A 14,943-nucleotide genomic window follows, 5' to 3' on the forward strand; every position below is an offset into this window, starting at 1 on the left:
AACCTTCACATATACTTGAAAAAGGTACTAGATTCAAACTTCTGCAAGCTCAGTGAGCTCAGTTGTGTTCACCTTTCTGACTTCTCAAAGCATGCCTTTTCCTTGCTTGCCTCTGACCGGGTGGCTGGTTAGACGCAGTCCTCGGGGACAGGTGAGGGTCAGCCGGTCCTGAGCAGTAAGGTAACTGGGCCCTCGCCTTCCCTTCCTAGGAGCTGTACCTGTGGTTTGTGGTCCCCAAGATGCTTGCCTGGCTTGCTCCAGAGAGACTTGGAGACAATCAGGGTTCCAGGACTCCTGGAGTCAGCAGTCCAGAAATGAACACAGACACCTTCATGCCTGGAGAGGCAGGGCAGCCCCAGGGCTGGTTCCAGGGTGGCTGTGAGGGATACAGGTCGGCAGAGAGAGGAGCATCTCACGCACGACTTCCTCTCATGTTTTAGGTAAACACTGAGTGAGTGGCAAGAAGGGGCGGGTCAGTAAGCATCTCTGGGAGTGAGTATTCATGAAATTTTTCTGTTTCTCTCTCACCAGTCTCTCTTCATAGAGAGTCCTGCTCTGATGCCTGTCTGAGCAGAAAAGAGTCTGCTTTTCCCTTTGATCCACTTCTCTGCCCCCAATAATCTCTGCCTTGCTTTCCAGATCCTTCAGGGACATGTAGTAATCAGAAAGAGACCTTGGACTTGTGTATTTTCTCCATTTCCTCACTAGTTCCATTCCCAGGTGACGTTGCTGGTCTCTTCTTGGCTGTGAGGCAGTTCTTCCCCTCTTGTCCTTACTGTTCAGTTCAGTTGCTCAGTTGTGTCCAACTGTTTGTGACCCCATGGACTGCAGCACACTAGGCTTCCCTGTCCATCACCAACTCCTGGAGCTTGCTCAAACTCATGTCTATCAAGTCGGTGATGCCATCCAACTATCTCATCCTCTGTTGTCCCCTTCTCCTCCTGCCTTCAATCTTTCCCAGCATCAGGGTCTTTTTAAGTGAGTCAGTTCTTTGCATCAGGTGGCTAAAGTATTGGAACTTTAGCATCAGTCCATCCAATGAATATTCAGGACTGATTTCCTTTGGGATTGACTGGTTTGATCTCCTTGCTGTCCAAGGGATTCTCAAGAGTCTTCTCCAACACCACAGTTCAAAAGCATCAATTCTTCACCGCTCAGCTTTCTTTATAGTCCAACTCTCACGTCCATACATAACTACTGGAAAAACCATAGCTTTGACTGGATGGACCTTTGTTGGCAAAGTAACATCTCTGCTTTTTAATATGGTGTCTAGGTTGGTCATAGCTTTTCTTCCAAGGAGTGAGCATCTTTTAATTTCATGGCTGCAGTCACCATCTGCAGTGATTTTGGAGGATCTTAACATTGGCCAGCGTCTGCTCTGAGCACTGTTCTCAGCCCCTGTCTCCATCATCCCCTTCTTGTAGATCACGTGCAGGAACCTCCCCTGGTCACAGAGCCAGTTCATGTAGACCCAGCTTGTCAGACTCTGAGCCCTGCTCTTAACTGCTGATGCTCAGCCTCCTGCTTCCCTCCCCGCCACCTTGTCCCCGTTCCTTTCTGTTCTGATCAGTAGCCTGCATGGAGTTCTTCTGTCTTCTGAGCACCATACCAGTCATTAGGTACCAGAAGTTAGAGATTTAGACACAGGAGTGAAACAGCCTGGGTGAAAGGGAAATTCAAAGGTGTCCCAAGTGTTCTGAGCTTCTCCAGTGCCTGTCAAAGAGGAACATTACCTCCCAGGAGTGAGGACAGCAGGTCAGAATTGGGAAGGACTTGGCTTTGCAGCCAGAAAGCTTTGGGTTTCTGTGCCACACATGTAACAGCTGTGTGACCCCAGGTGCATCTCTTCCCTTTTCTAAACCTCCGTTTTCTCACATACAGATGGAAACCACCCTATCTCCCATCCAGATTTATGTGAAGGTCTCATCATTGATTTAGGCAGGCAGCTGATGTATATTGGACTCTCCGTAAATTCCTACTCCTTTTTTTTATTGCATTTATTTTTGATGAGGTCATTTATCGATGAACTTCAGATCTGTAATTGCAAATAAAATATAGCATAAGAAAAATCTCTTGGCACATGGTTGTTGGCCAATAAATATTAAGCAGAGGGTTCATCTGCATGCAGTCGGACTGGTTTCATGGCCGCATAATGGAAAAAGCAAAATGAGAGCAGAGTGGGTAAGTGGACGGCTCTGGGTCACTCGGCTTGTAAGTGTCAGGGCTTTCTCATTAGTTCTGCAGCAGCTCTGGGTCAAGCGAGGATAGCATTGTCTTCCTCTTAGAGAAAATGTGGATCTGGGAAAGCTGAATACATCTCATCCAAGCTTTCAAGTCATTACTGCTAGAATGGACTTCATCACCAAACGGCGATGTGGCACGACAAGGACTCGGTTTCCTCATCTGTAGGATGGGAGTGATACTGTCCACCCTGACCTCCTCTAAGAGTGGTTCTGGAGATGAGATGGACTATATCATGAAGGAAACTATGACATACAAAGGTGAGCTGGCCTGACACAGGGCAGAATTTTTTTCTTCTTTTATTTTTTATTTAAACGTTTTATTTTGTACAAGATTATAGCCAATTGACAGTGTTGTGATAGTTTCAGGTGGACAGCTGAGTGACCCAGCCATACGTATACATGGATCCATTCTCCCCCAAACTCCCCTCCCATCCAGGCTGCCCCATGACATTGAGCAGAGTTCCCAGGACAGGTGGAATTTCATTGCCAGATTGTAATTTCCCAGGGCTCCCCTATTGCGTCCATTTTCATTTTCTAGAAATGGGGAAAGCATTTGGAAATAAACTGTTTTTGGTCCACACGAGGAGCTAGGATAGAAGTTGAAAGATAAATGCCTCCTCCCTCTGAATATAGCTGAGGTCTGCGGGATAGATGGTGGAGGTATTTAGCGCCATAGGAGAATTTCTGAAATTATTACACGCCTCATTGCATCATTCGGAGAGTAGCTTCGGAACCTAAGCTCACACCTTCACTTTCCCAGCTCCAGCCCACCTTTCAAGGGCCAACTTCAAGCCACACTGCCCTCCCAGTGCTCTTCTGCAGGCCTTATTCTTCCCAACCCCCAGTGATCACTCTTTCCTGTGCTATCCATCCACCTCCAGGCACTGAGAAGCAGGGTCTTCAGTCTTGTGTTGATTTCATAAGCTTCATGTACTTATTCACTCAAGAAAAATTCACTGAGGACCTGCTCAATGTAACTCAGGCACACTTGAGTACTTTGGAAATACTCCAGTTCCCATGGAGCTTATAAGTTAACTTATAGACAAGAAAACGACACCTGCATGCACCATTTTGGATGTTGTGATGAGGAAGGACTTGGACGAAGTAACTGATTTGCACTGATACCTGAAGTATGATTGCGAGCCACCTGTGTGGGGACAACACCCCAGCAAAGGGAGCAACCATAGTTTCTCAGAGGCTAGATGGGACTGGATGTTTATGGGAAAACCTGCTGGAGGTATCCACGTCTGTTGGATGAGCAGAAGGATACAGGGTCAGAGATGAGGTTGGGGACTTCGGCAGACACCTTGTGGACAGGCCACTGAGAGGAGTTCGGACACTTTTAAAGTCCACAGGTTGTCTGCCTGAGTCTAGGCTGAAGGCAAGGCTATGTGTATTAGTTTTCTGTGGCTGCTGTAACGTATGGTCACAACCAGACTCTCTTTCTGTTGAAACAACAGATTTATTCTTAGAGCTTGGAGATCAGTCGTCTCAAGTCAGTCTCACTGGGGTTACATCACTATGTCTGCGGCGTTGATTTCCTCGAGGGCCTCCGTTTCCTTTCCTGCCTTTTCCAGTTTATAGAGGTGATCTGCATCCCTTGGCTCTTGGTCCCTTCCTCCACTTTCAGAGCCAGCAGTCATATCATCCCAACCTGTTTGCATCATGCCATCTCTCTGACTTGGACCCTCCTGCCTCCTCCTTATAAGGACTTTTATGATTACGTTATACCCACCTGGATAATTAGGGTAATCTTTGCATCTCAGGCTGTGCTTTAATTTAATCACACCTGCAAAATCCTGTAAGTCAACCTAGTCATAGCTTCAGAGCTTAGGACGTGGACAACCCTAGTGGTTATATCCAGCCAAACAAGCCTGGTGTGTGTTTCCAAACAGTTTTGTGTCTGTGGAGAATGACTGAGGGGCATAAGAATTTAGGCCAGGCCTCCAGCCAGCTGACTGCTATACTCATCCAGGTGAGCGGTGAGGTGACCTGAACTCGGATGGTGGCAGTGGACATGAGGAGACAGGGTTTGGAGGCCAAGCCTCTGCATCCTGGGGGGGATGTTTGGGTTGTGAAGGTGAGAAATGGAATGAATCAAAGATGACTCCAGGTTTTGATGGGAGCAAGTGGGTTTCGGGTGGAGAGGCCTGGCAGGAAAACAGGGGTGGGACAGGTGATCATTTGCTGGTTTGGGACAGAAAGCAGAATAAATATCTGACAGTCAGCACCCCTACCCTGCTCCCACCTGGATGTTGGGACTCTTGAACTGGTGATGCCCAGCATGGAGGTGAGCTAGGACTCCAGGGTCAACCATCTTTCCTAGAAAAAAAAAAAAAAAAAGGTAAGATGGAAAAAAAATAAAAGATTTGGATGCCTTTTTTAATTTCAAAATGATGTATATACTGTACTACAGTTTTTATCATAAAAGTGTGGTTGAAGTAGCACTGGAGTGCCAGCCGTGACTTTGTCAGGTCATGCGATAGAGGTGTGTTAGGGTGGGTAGTGCATGGGATAGCACGTAGGGTGGACAGTCTGATTCTGCCACTCGCTAGCTGCATGGTAGGAACCACCTTTGACCTTTCTGACCCTCCCACTCCTCATCACTGTTTGGGAAGTGGTTGTGATATTTAAATGAAATAATACGTGAGCCTTGCATGTGTGGTGCTAGGTGTATAGGGGTTGTTCTGCAAGTGTTCGCCTCCTTTAAGGGAGCAGTGATGGGAAAGAATGTAATTATCATCTGTAATAATAATAACCACTAATTTAGTGAACACTTACTATAACACACTTGCTGGATGCAGGTGTGTAATTTACGTAGATTCACTCATTCAATCCTTACAACCATTTTGAAGTCGTCCTATTTATATCCCCACTTGCAGGTAAGGACCCCGAAGCCCAGAGAGGTTACATTATTCTGTCCAAGGTCACTCAGCTTGGGTTCAGACTGGGGAGGCTGCCATCTGGCCCCCAGGGACCATTCTTGTAAATTGCTGAACTGTACAATCTCTACATGTAGGGAGGAACTGTGGTCACCCCCATCTTACAGGGGAGGAGACCAAGCCACTGAGACATTAAACACAGAAACTCAGCGGGTCGGTGGCAGTTGGCACATTTCTCACTGGTGGATGGATGTTCAGAGCTGAAGCCGATTCTGCTGGGACTCTGAGTCCAGGAGTTCTAGATCCTGAGCAGAAGTTCTGTCTGGAGGTTCTGCATGGATCCAGGCTCAGATGCTCTTGGCTCTCTCCTTCCAGCCCTGGGTCTTGGGAAGGCTGGATTTTTTTGCAAGGTTTTCCCAGTGCTGCTGCCCTTTTCTCCTTTCAGGGGCACTTGACTCAGCTGCCTCACTCAGCATCCTGGTGCCCTGTAGCCCCTCCCACTGGGTCTCCCCCGCCCCTGCCTGTGGCTTGGTGAGAAATTACAGTCTTGAGTGCTGGGGGCCTGTTGGTGCTTCAGCCATAATCCTGCCTCTCTGAGGACTCACAGCCCAGCTGGGTCAGGTGTAATTGCTGGCTCAGCATTTCTGCGCTTGGCTCGGGCATACTTGGACATTTAGGAAAGTCTCCATTCCCCTAGAAATGCTTATAGCCAACCTTGGGTGAATCACATTTGATCTTCAGCTTCTGACTTTTCTGTGGATACATACATTCCTATCAGCCTGGAAATGCCTTGAAGGTTCAGACTAGCTCTGCTGCTGCTGCTGCTGCTAAGTTGCTTCAGTCATGTCCCACTCTGTGTGACCCTATAGACGGCAGCCCACCAGGCTCCCCCGTCCCTGGGATTCTCCAGGCAAGAACACTGGAGTGGGTTGCCATTTCCTTCTCCAATGCATGAAAATGAAAAGTGAAAGTGAAGTCACTCAGTCGTGCCCAACTCTTAGCGACCCCATGGACTGCAGCCCACCAGGCTCCTCAGTCCGTGGGATTTTCCAGGCAAGAGTACTGGAGTGGGGTTCCATTGCCTTCTCCGCAGACTGGCTCTGGGGCTCTTCAAATCCCTGTGGATGTGACAACTGTATGTTGTCCACATTGGAACTGATTCAGTTGTGGAGGAGGTCCTGTATCAACCACTTTTTAAATTTCTTTTTAAACTTACTTGAGAGAGCCATGTCATTGCATGATGTATAAACTTTGGTTTTGTTTGTGTTTTTGGTATTGGTGAGCTACAGTGTTGTCAGGACTAATCTACAGGCAGACCTCATTTTATTGCACTTAGCTTTAACTGTGCTTTGCAGAGTACATTTTTTAAAAAAAAACAAATTGCAGGTTTGTGACAACCCTACGTCAAATCTATTGGCACTGTTTTCTCACAGCAGTTTCTCACTTTGTCTCTCACATTTTGGTACTTCTTGCAATATTTTGAACTTTTTCATTATTCTTCTTAGGTTGACCTGCGATCAGTGATCTCTTGTTTTAAATTGAAGTATAGTTGACTTAAAATGTTAATTTGTGCAGTTCAGCAAAGTGATTCAGTTATATATATATATACACACACATTCTTTTTTATATTCTTTCCCATTATGGTTTATCACAGCATACTATGAATATGCTTCCTTGTGCTATACAGTAGGACCTTGTTGTTTATCCAGACTCTGTGTTTGCATCTGCTAATCCAAAACTCCTGCTCTGTCCCTCCCCAACTGCCTTGGCAACCACGTTTTCTGTCTGTGAGTCTGTTTCTATCTTGTAGATAAGTTTATTTGTGTCATATTTTAGATTTCATGTGTAAGTGATATCATTTATGTCTTTCTCTGACTTATTTCACTTAATATTATAATCTCTAGTTGCATCCATTTTGCTACGAATGGCATTATTTTGTTCTTCTTTATGGCTGAGTAGTATTCCTGTGTGTGTGTGTGTGAGTGTGTGTGTGTGTGTGTACCACATCATCTTTATTCCTCTGTTGATGGGCATTTAGGTTTCCATGTCTTGGCTATTGTGAATAGTGCTGCTATGAACAAAGGGTGCGTGTGTCTTTTATAATTATAGTTTTGTCTGGATATTTGCCCAGGAATGGGATTTCTGTGTGATCATTGATCTTTGATGTTATTACTGTAATTGTTTTGGGACACCATTAACCACACCCATTGAAGATGGAGAAATTAATCAGTTGTTGATAGGACAACAATGGATTCAGAATATTAAATAAATTTATTTGATAAAGCTAAGATTTTGAGAGGACTGACTTTAAAAGAGGCCCTACCATGGGTGAAATGTTATAAAACAGCATTGCATGCTACAGAGAAATCCTCCATGAGAGGAAGAGTCAATCAGTGTGGCAAACTTCACCGTGGCCCTATTTTAAGAAATTGCCAAAGTCATCCCAACCTTCACCCCAGCCTGATCAGTCACTCAACAGCCATCCACATTGAGGCAAGACCCTCAATCAGCAAAAAGATTACAACTCCATGAAGGCTCAGATAGTGGTTAGTATTTTTTAAGCATTATTTTTAAATCAATGAAGCATTATTTTAAATCAATGTTTTTAAATTATAGTATGTACATGATTTTCTTAGATGTAATGTTATTGTACACCTAAGTATACATAAACATAACATTCGTAAACACTGGCGAGCCAAAAAATTCATATGACTCACTTATTGTGATATTTGCTTTGTTGTGTCTGGAACCCCACCTCCGGTATCTCCAGGCTATGCCTGTGATGAAAAGCTGGGGCAGAGAAGCCTCCATACTTCTCAGGCTGCCCCATTTATTCTGTGTCACGTGTACTTTGTGTTCCCACGAGCTGATGATTCTATACCTAACACAGATGCTATGTTCGTCAGGCACATTTTGGTGATGGCTTGTCCTTTTGAGTGAATCCCAGACTAGTCCCCCTTCACATTTGAAGTTTCATGCACTTAATGCAATGATTCCAATTCACTCTGAAATAAGAGGTTAATTTCTTCTGCAGGTGATCTGCCCTTCAGGGATTCTTCCCTTCTGAGCCCACATGTCCCAAGTCCTTAAGACCAGTTGTCCGCTGGGGTGGGATTTGGGGAACTGGGAATCCTGAGCTTATTTGAGATGAAAATTCACCCAGCATTTGAGTGCGGATTAGTAAAGAGTGTGGAGGAGATTGAAGGCAGAAGGAGAAGAGGGTGACAGAGGATGAGATGGTTGGATAACATCACTGATGCAATGGACATGAACTTGGGCAAACTCTGGGAGAGGGTGAGGGACAGGGAGGCCAAGCATGCTACAGGCCATGGGGTCGCAAAGAGTCAGACTTGATTGAGCAACTGAAGAACAAGTAGAGGAGATACTCCTTTTTGCTGTTGTTTGTTTGTTTTTTAATGACCACCTTTTGAGGAGTATCTTAATACTTTTGAACAGGTAAGAGCTGCGTTACCCCTGATTATTTGTACATTTCATCGTGATCCTGAGGTTTCCTCACCTGCATCCTTCTCAGTTTTGACGCCTCTATTTTCTACTCCTCTGTTCTGTTATTTAGATGGTGGGACAAATATTAGTATTAAAGCCAGTGTGTGGTTGGTACTGGACTACAGTCTGAGAAAGACACAAAGAACTTTGAGACATAGTCCTTGACCTTAAAAAGAAATTGTTCTCTTGGTGGTCTTGGGCGATAATGACCTTTCTCTGTGTGCTTATTCCTCAAAGATAGTGGATCCTTGGAGGAAAGCAGGAGATGAGGTGATAGAGATATTGTTTAGTGGATAAGGAAAGTTACAGGATGATAGGAAGCAAACATTCAAGTCTAAGAGTAGCAATCTCTTTTGGAGGATGGCTCCCAATTGCAATCCACAGGAATTACTGTAATAGAAGTATGTATACCTATCTCTGGGAGTCCAGAAGGAAGGACTCATAACTCTGGGGATGGATGTCCAGGAAAGCTTCATGAAGAAGGTGCCTCTTGAGCTTTGTTTTGGAACATGGCTTGGAGTCATCCATGGAGAGTGGAGCTGGAAGGCCGTACCCGAGCTAATAACCTTGTCTGGGGCCTTAAGATTGCAAGGGGGTGACAGTCTCTGCTGAGACCATCCAGTCTTTGAGATCAGCATGTTTAACCAAATTGATCCAGTCGTCTTAGTAGGAAAAGCGCCAAGTACACCTAATACTGTATGGTCTCGTGTGCTGACTCAGCCAGCAGGTTTCTGTTATAACTTTTGAGCCTTGAGGAAATCCTGTCTTTGTGCATTCAGGGTGTCCCTTTCTGCTTTTGTATAGTATTAGCAAAGCATTCTCATCCCTTCCCCCACTTCCCTCCACGCCCCCATCCTTGGCCCTCAGTGATTCCGTATTAATAGAAGCGATTAAGCCCGCCTCATCTCATCAGGGAGGAGATATTAATCTTCATCAGGCCCAGGAAGGGGCTGCCTTTTTTCCCCCCTGCTCTTGCCTCCTCTCCCTGGGCTCCCTCCATGAGCTCAGAGACTGCTCCAGTGTCTGTGGGGAGCTCTCTAATCTGCTTCTGCAGATGCCTTTCAGGGGGTCACTTCCCTGCCCACCTCCCTTAGCCTCCCTGTATCCAAGCATCACACACTGTAATTGAAGACCACTGTTGGAGGATGGAGGGAAGGGAAAAAATGTTCCCTCAAATGGAAACTCCCAGCTTCATTGTCCGCTGCTGCTAGGGAAATTAGAGCAGGGCAGTACCACAGCTGGAAGCTGTAGGCTCTTTTTGGTTTATGAAATCCTATTCAGCCCTTGGAGAAGTATGCTGGCACCTGGGTGCCTTTTTTTTATGCTCTGTTTCTGTGATTAGCAGTAAGCCGAGGACACTGGATGCCAGGGGGCAGGGCAGGAGGAAGGGAGGCTTGAGGATCACTCAGAGAATTAGGATGGAAAGGATTTTTTCCCCAAAGCTCAGTTTCCCAGCACTTCTGATCTGAACTTACTGCCGATAACAACTTCTCATGCCTTGAGGTTCTATTATGTGCTGGCACAAGGAAATTACATACATTGTCTTGTGGAATCCTCACAGACTTGCCAGATGTGTATTGTTGTTCCATTTTTCAGATGAAGAAACTGAGACTGGGAGTTTCAGAACCTCTGTTGGGGTGGCATGGGGAGCAGCGTGTATGCTAAGTCCCTTTATTCATGTCCGACTGTATGCGACCCTATGGACTGCAGCCCGCCAGTCTCCTCTATCCATGGGATTCTCCAGGCAAGAATACTGGAGTGGGTTGCCATGCCCTCCTCCAGGGGATCTTCCCGACCCAGGGATTGAACTTGTGTCTCTTACCTCTAACCTGAATTGGCAGGCCGGTTCCTTACCACTAGTGCTATGTGGTTGGCTTCCCTGGTGGCTCAGATGGGGAGCAGAGAGGGAACCACATTCTCTCCTTGGTTTCTTGACTCCTCCTTGGGAGAAAGCTCCTTTGCATCCTGATTCTCTGAGTGATCTTCAAGTCTTCCTTCCTCCTGCCCTTCCTTCTGGCATCTAGCATCCCTCAGCTCATCACTAATGTTGTGCCCACTGGACCTAGGAATGTGGTTACAATTTATTGTCCAAGCTGGAGTGCTTTAAAGGATGCTATAATTAGGCTGGGACAGCAGGCATAAATGGGGATGGTGCCTAGTCACTCAGTTGTGTCTGACCCTTTGGACTGTAGCCCACCAGGCTCCTCTGTTCATGGGATTTTTCAGGCAAGAATACTGCAGTAGGTAGCCATCCCCTCCTCCAGGGGATCTTCCAGACCCAGGGATCGAACCTGCGTCTCCTGTGTCTCCTGCTTCACAGGCGGATTCTCTACCCACTGAGCCATCGGGGAAGTCCATTAAATGGGGATTGGCTCAGGGTAAACTAAGACGCTTCTGCTATACCTGGGGGCAAGGGGATGCTTTCATGCTCCTTTCGGAAGCAGAGATGGCATAATGCACATTTCCCTCCCCTGTCTTCTGCAGTCCCCTCCTCTCACCGGGAGTCATCCGAGGTCCCTGAGAGCCCCGCTGGCCTGCCACATGCCTGATGCCAGAGGGCATGATGAGTTTGATCCCACAACATCTCAAATAACCACTGCCCCTTCTGCTCAGCATGCAGCCTCCATGCCCAGATCACCTTGGAGGATCTGTTTAACTCCCTCTACCTGGAGGGACTGGCCTTCTCTGCAGCCTTTGAGCACACCTGGGTTGAGGAGATGATTCTTTTTCCCAGAATGGGCTCTATTTGCATTCCACCAGCAATCTTCTTACTCAGAGGGATTCCAGGGACATTAAATTAACAGAAAATGGCATTAGCGCTAAGAACCAAACTCGATTATCTGAAATACAAGTATTTATTGTAAGGACTCAAACAACCTCATCTCTGCCTCTCCACGCCTCGATCTCATCCTCTCACAGTATTTCATTAACACCATTTTCCTTTTCGTTGGCAGTGTTTTGGGGGAGCGAGGCAGATTGTCTCAAAGGCAGAGTCTGCTGCAGTGATACCAGCACAAGGGGAGTTTGTCTGTGGCTTTTCCCCATGTAACTCGCTGGCTCTCCAGGCAGTGGTCCCTGAGTATGAATTCTGATAAAAGCCACACCCTTCCCCTTTGCTTGCCTCATCTCCTTCCTCTGCTCACTTTTGCTCTAACTTGACAGATATTTGTGTGCCTTTATTTGTGCCCCTTCTCTCTTCTTCCCGGAGAAAAATTCCCATACCAGAGCGCAACCCCAAGTCCCCTTGTACATGGGGCTGTGTCCCCATCCACGTTGTGCTCCTGGTCCTTACTCGCCCTTCTATTAGAGTGCCTAGTGTAGGATTGGCGCTTCATATGCGCTGTAAACAGAAGACTGAGCCCTACGTCATAAAGTTAGAGTTATGAATGCATGTAGAGCACAAAGTACAGAACCAGGCATATAGTAATATTACAAATACAGTTGTTGTTGTTCAACGTTGCTGCTGCTGCTAAGTCGCGTCAGTCGTGTCCGACTCTGCGCGACCCCAGAGACGGCAGCCCACCAGGTTCCCCCGTCCCTGGGATTCTCCAGGCAAGAACACTGGAGTGGGTTGCCATTTCCTTCTCCAATGCATGAAAGTAAGAAGTGAAAATGAAGTCACTCAGTCCTGTCCAACTCTTAGCAACCCCATGTAGCCTACCAGGCTCCTCCATCCATGGGATTTTCCAGGCAAGAGTACTGGAGTGGGGTGCCATTGCCTCTCCGATTATTCAACGTTGGGAAGGTGATAAAGTGCCAGGTCTTGGTGTAGGTCCCCCTCACTGAAGTGACAGCTCCTCCAGGGCAGGAGCTGTATCATCTTGCTCAGTTTTGTATCCCCAGGGCTGAATACAGGTGTTGCTAAGTGTTCAATAAATTTAATTCTTATTGCAAGGTAACAGTCCACTTGGGAAAAATCCTTTTGATAAAGATCCTTTAGCCCCCTACATACCTGGGGGTCAGTGTGTAGCAGAGAGCAGGACACAGGGTCTGAGATTAATTAGGGTTCTGTGATAAGCAGATGACAGACATGGCATGTCTTGCAGGCACACAGGGTCATTTCAGGTCACTGCAGGGCTGAAGTAGTGTTTACATGGGGTGCCATGTGTTTACATGGGGTGCCACCACCTCTGTGGAGAGGGAGAGAGGACCCTTCTGACCCATACACTGTTGGAGATGTGGGTGCCTTGCAGGAGGTTTGTTCTTTAGTGTCCAGATGCTCCTCCTTTCTAGACGCTTTGCCATAAGGTGGCTTGGTGTTGGGAGAGTTAAATTTCATGTGGATTACCATCCCCTCAAAGGGTAAAAATGAGTGTCAACTCTAAATAGATCATAGACCTCATAGACATAATGAAAGCTGCAAGGAAGGAAGGAAACACAGGAGTAAATCTTTGGGACCTTGAATTAGGCAGTTGTACTTAAATATGACACCAAAGGCATGAGCCAAAAAAAAAAAAAAATTGGACTTCATCAGAATTTAAATCTATGGTGTGAATACCATTAAGAAAGTGAAAAGACAGCCAAAAACATAGAAGAAAATATTTGCAATCATATATCTGATAAGGGACTCATATCCAGAATAGATGAAGAACGTTTGTAGTTCAACAAAGACAAATAACCCACTTTAAATAGGGCAAGGGACTTGAACAGACATTTCTCCAAAGAAGATTTACAAATAGCCAATAGGCACTTGATAAAGATGCTCAGCATCATTAGTCATTGGGGAATGCAAATCAGACCCACAGTTGGGTACCACTTCACACCCACTAGGGTGGTGATTATCAAAAAGATAGAAAAGAGCAAGTGTTGGATAGGATGTGGAAAAATCGGAACCCTTGGACCTTGCTGGAGGGAACGTGAAATGGCCCAGGCACTTTGGAAAACAGCTGGGCAGTTCCTCAAGGTTATACATAGTCTACAACCCAGCAATTCTACTCCTACGTAAATGCCTAAGAGGACTAAAAACAGATACTCAAACTTATACACAAATGTTCATAGCAACTTATTCATAATATTAGAAAAGAAACTACCCAAATGTCTATATATTGATTCTTAAAAATGTGATATAGCCATACAGCAGAATGTTATTCAGAACCCACTCCAGTATTCTTGCCTAGAGAATCCCTTAGAGGAGCCTGACGGGCTATGGTCCACAGGGTCACAAAGAGTCAGATACAACTGAAGCGACTTAGCACGCAGCCCGCAAAAAGGAATGACGTATTGATACCTGCTACAGTATGGCTGAACCTTGAAAATATAAGTGAAAGAAGCCAGCCACAAAAGGATGTACTTTTGATTCCATTCATATGAAATGTCAAAATAAGCCATTGCATAGAGACAGCAAGGGTTTCCCAGAGTCAGGGGAGGATAAAATGGGGTATGACAAGAAGTGGGTAGAGGGTTTGTTTTTTGGGTCATGAAGTCATTCTGGAATTGGATGGTGGTGATGGTTGCATAACTCTAGGGATATACTAAAAACCACTGAATTATGTACTTTAAAGGGGTAAATTTTATGATTTGTGAATTATAATGTCCCAATAAAGGTGTTATTTTAAAAAAGAAAACCAATAGATAAAAAGGGAGCTGTTTTGGGTAAGGCAGGACCAGGAGGCCTGGGTTGTCTCAGCTGTTCATTGTCTTGACCTCACCTTTCAAGGTGTTCCCCGAGATGCCATCACCTTTGCAAGGGGCAGAATCTGGAGGGCCTCTGTGTCCTCTGGCTTGGGTATCATCTGGTTCTAGGAAACTAACGTGAGGGATGTCAGGGCAGCAAGAGGAGGTGTGGAGATGGTTCCCTTTCTCTTTTAAAAAATATTTATCTTTATTCGGCTGCTTTGGGTCTTAGTCGCAGCACTAAGGATCTTGTTTGCATCATGCGGGATCTCTCATTGAGGTGCCCACCCTCTGCCATTGTGGTGTGCAGGCTCTAGAGCACTCAGGCTTTGGCAGCTGCTGTGTGTGGACTTAGTTGCTCCATGGCATGTGGGATCTTAATTTCCCGACCAAGGATCCAACCCACGTGCACTGCATTGCAAGGCAGATTCTTAACCCCTGGGCCACCAGGGAAGTCTTAAGACGTTTCCCTTTCCGTTTGGTTCTGACTCCCTGGCTGTGAAAGGGGTGTGCCCGCCAACCTCCCAGTCTAAATAGAAGTAGGAGGTCACTGCGATGACTTGGCACTTGAAGTACAGGTCAGTTCTGTGCCAGAGGGGAAGCAAGGTTGTTAGGAAAGAGAAACTTGAACCCCAACTTCCCTCCCCCATTGTAATGTGAAGGTTGAATGAGACTCCCCTGCCAGTTCTTGGGACAAAGGC

The 14,943-nt window shown here is 46.1% G+C and overlaps 1 protein-coding gene across 6 annotated transcripts in view; it reads left to right on the forward strand.

Annotated features, from left to right (window-relative positions):
- The window catches only part of LARGE1 (LARGE xylosyl- and glucuronyltransferase 1), a 622,955-nt gene that overhangs the window by 181,201 nt on the left and 426,811 nt on the right, over positions 1 to 14,943 (forward strand). The gene's annotated exons all lie outside the window — the stretch shown is intronic.

This window comes from Bubalus bubalis, chromosome 4 (assembly GCF_019923935.1).
Source record: "Bubalus bubalis isolate 160015118507 breed Murrah chromosome 4, NDDB_SH_1, whole genome shotgun sequence".
NCBI lineage: Eukaryota > Metazoa > Chordata > Mammalia > Artiodactyla > Bovidae > Bubalus > Bubalus bubalis.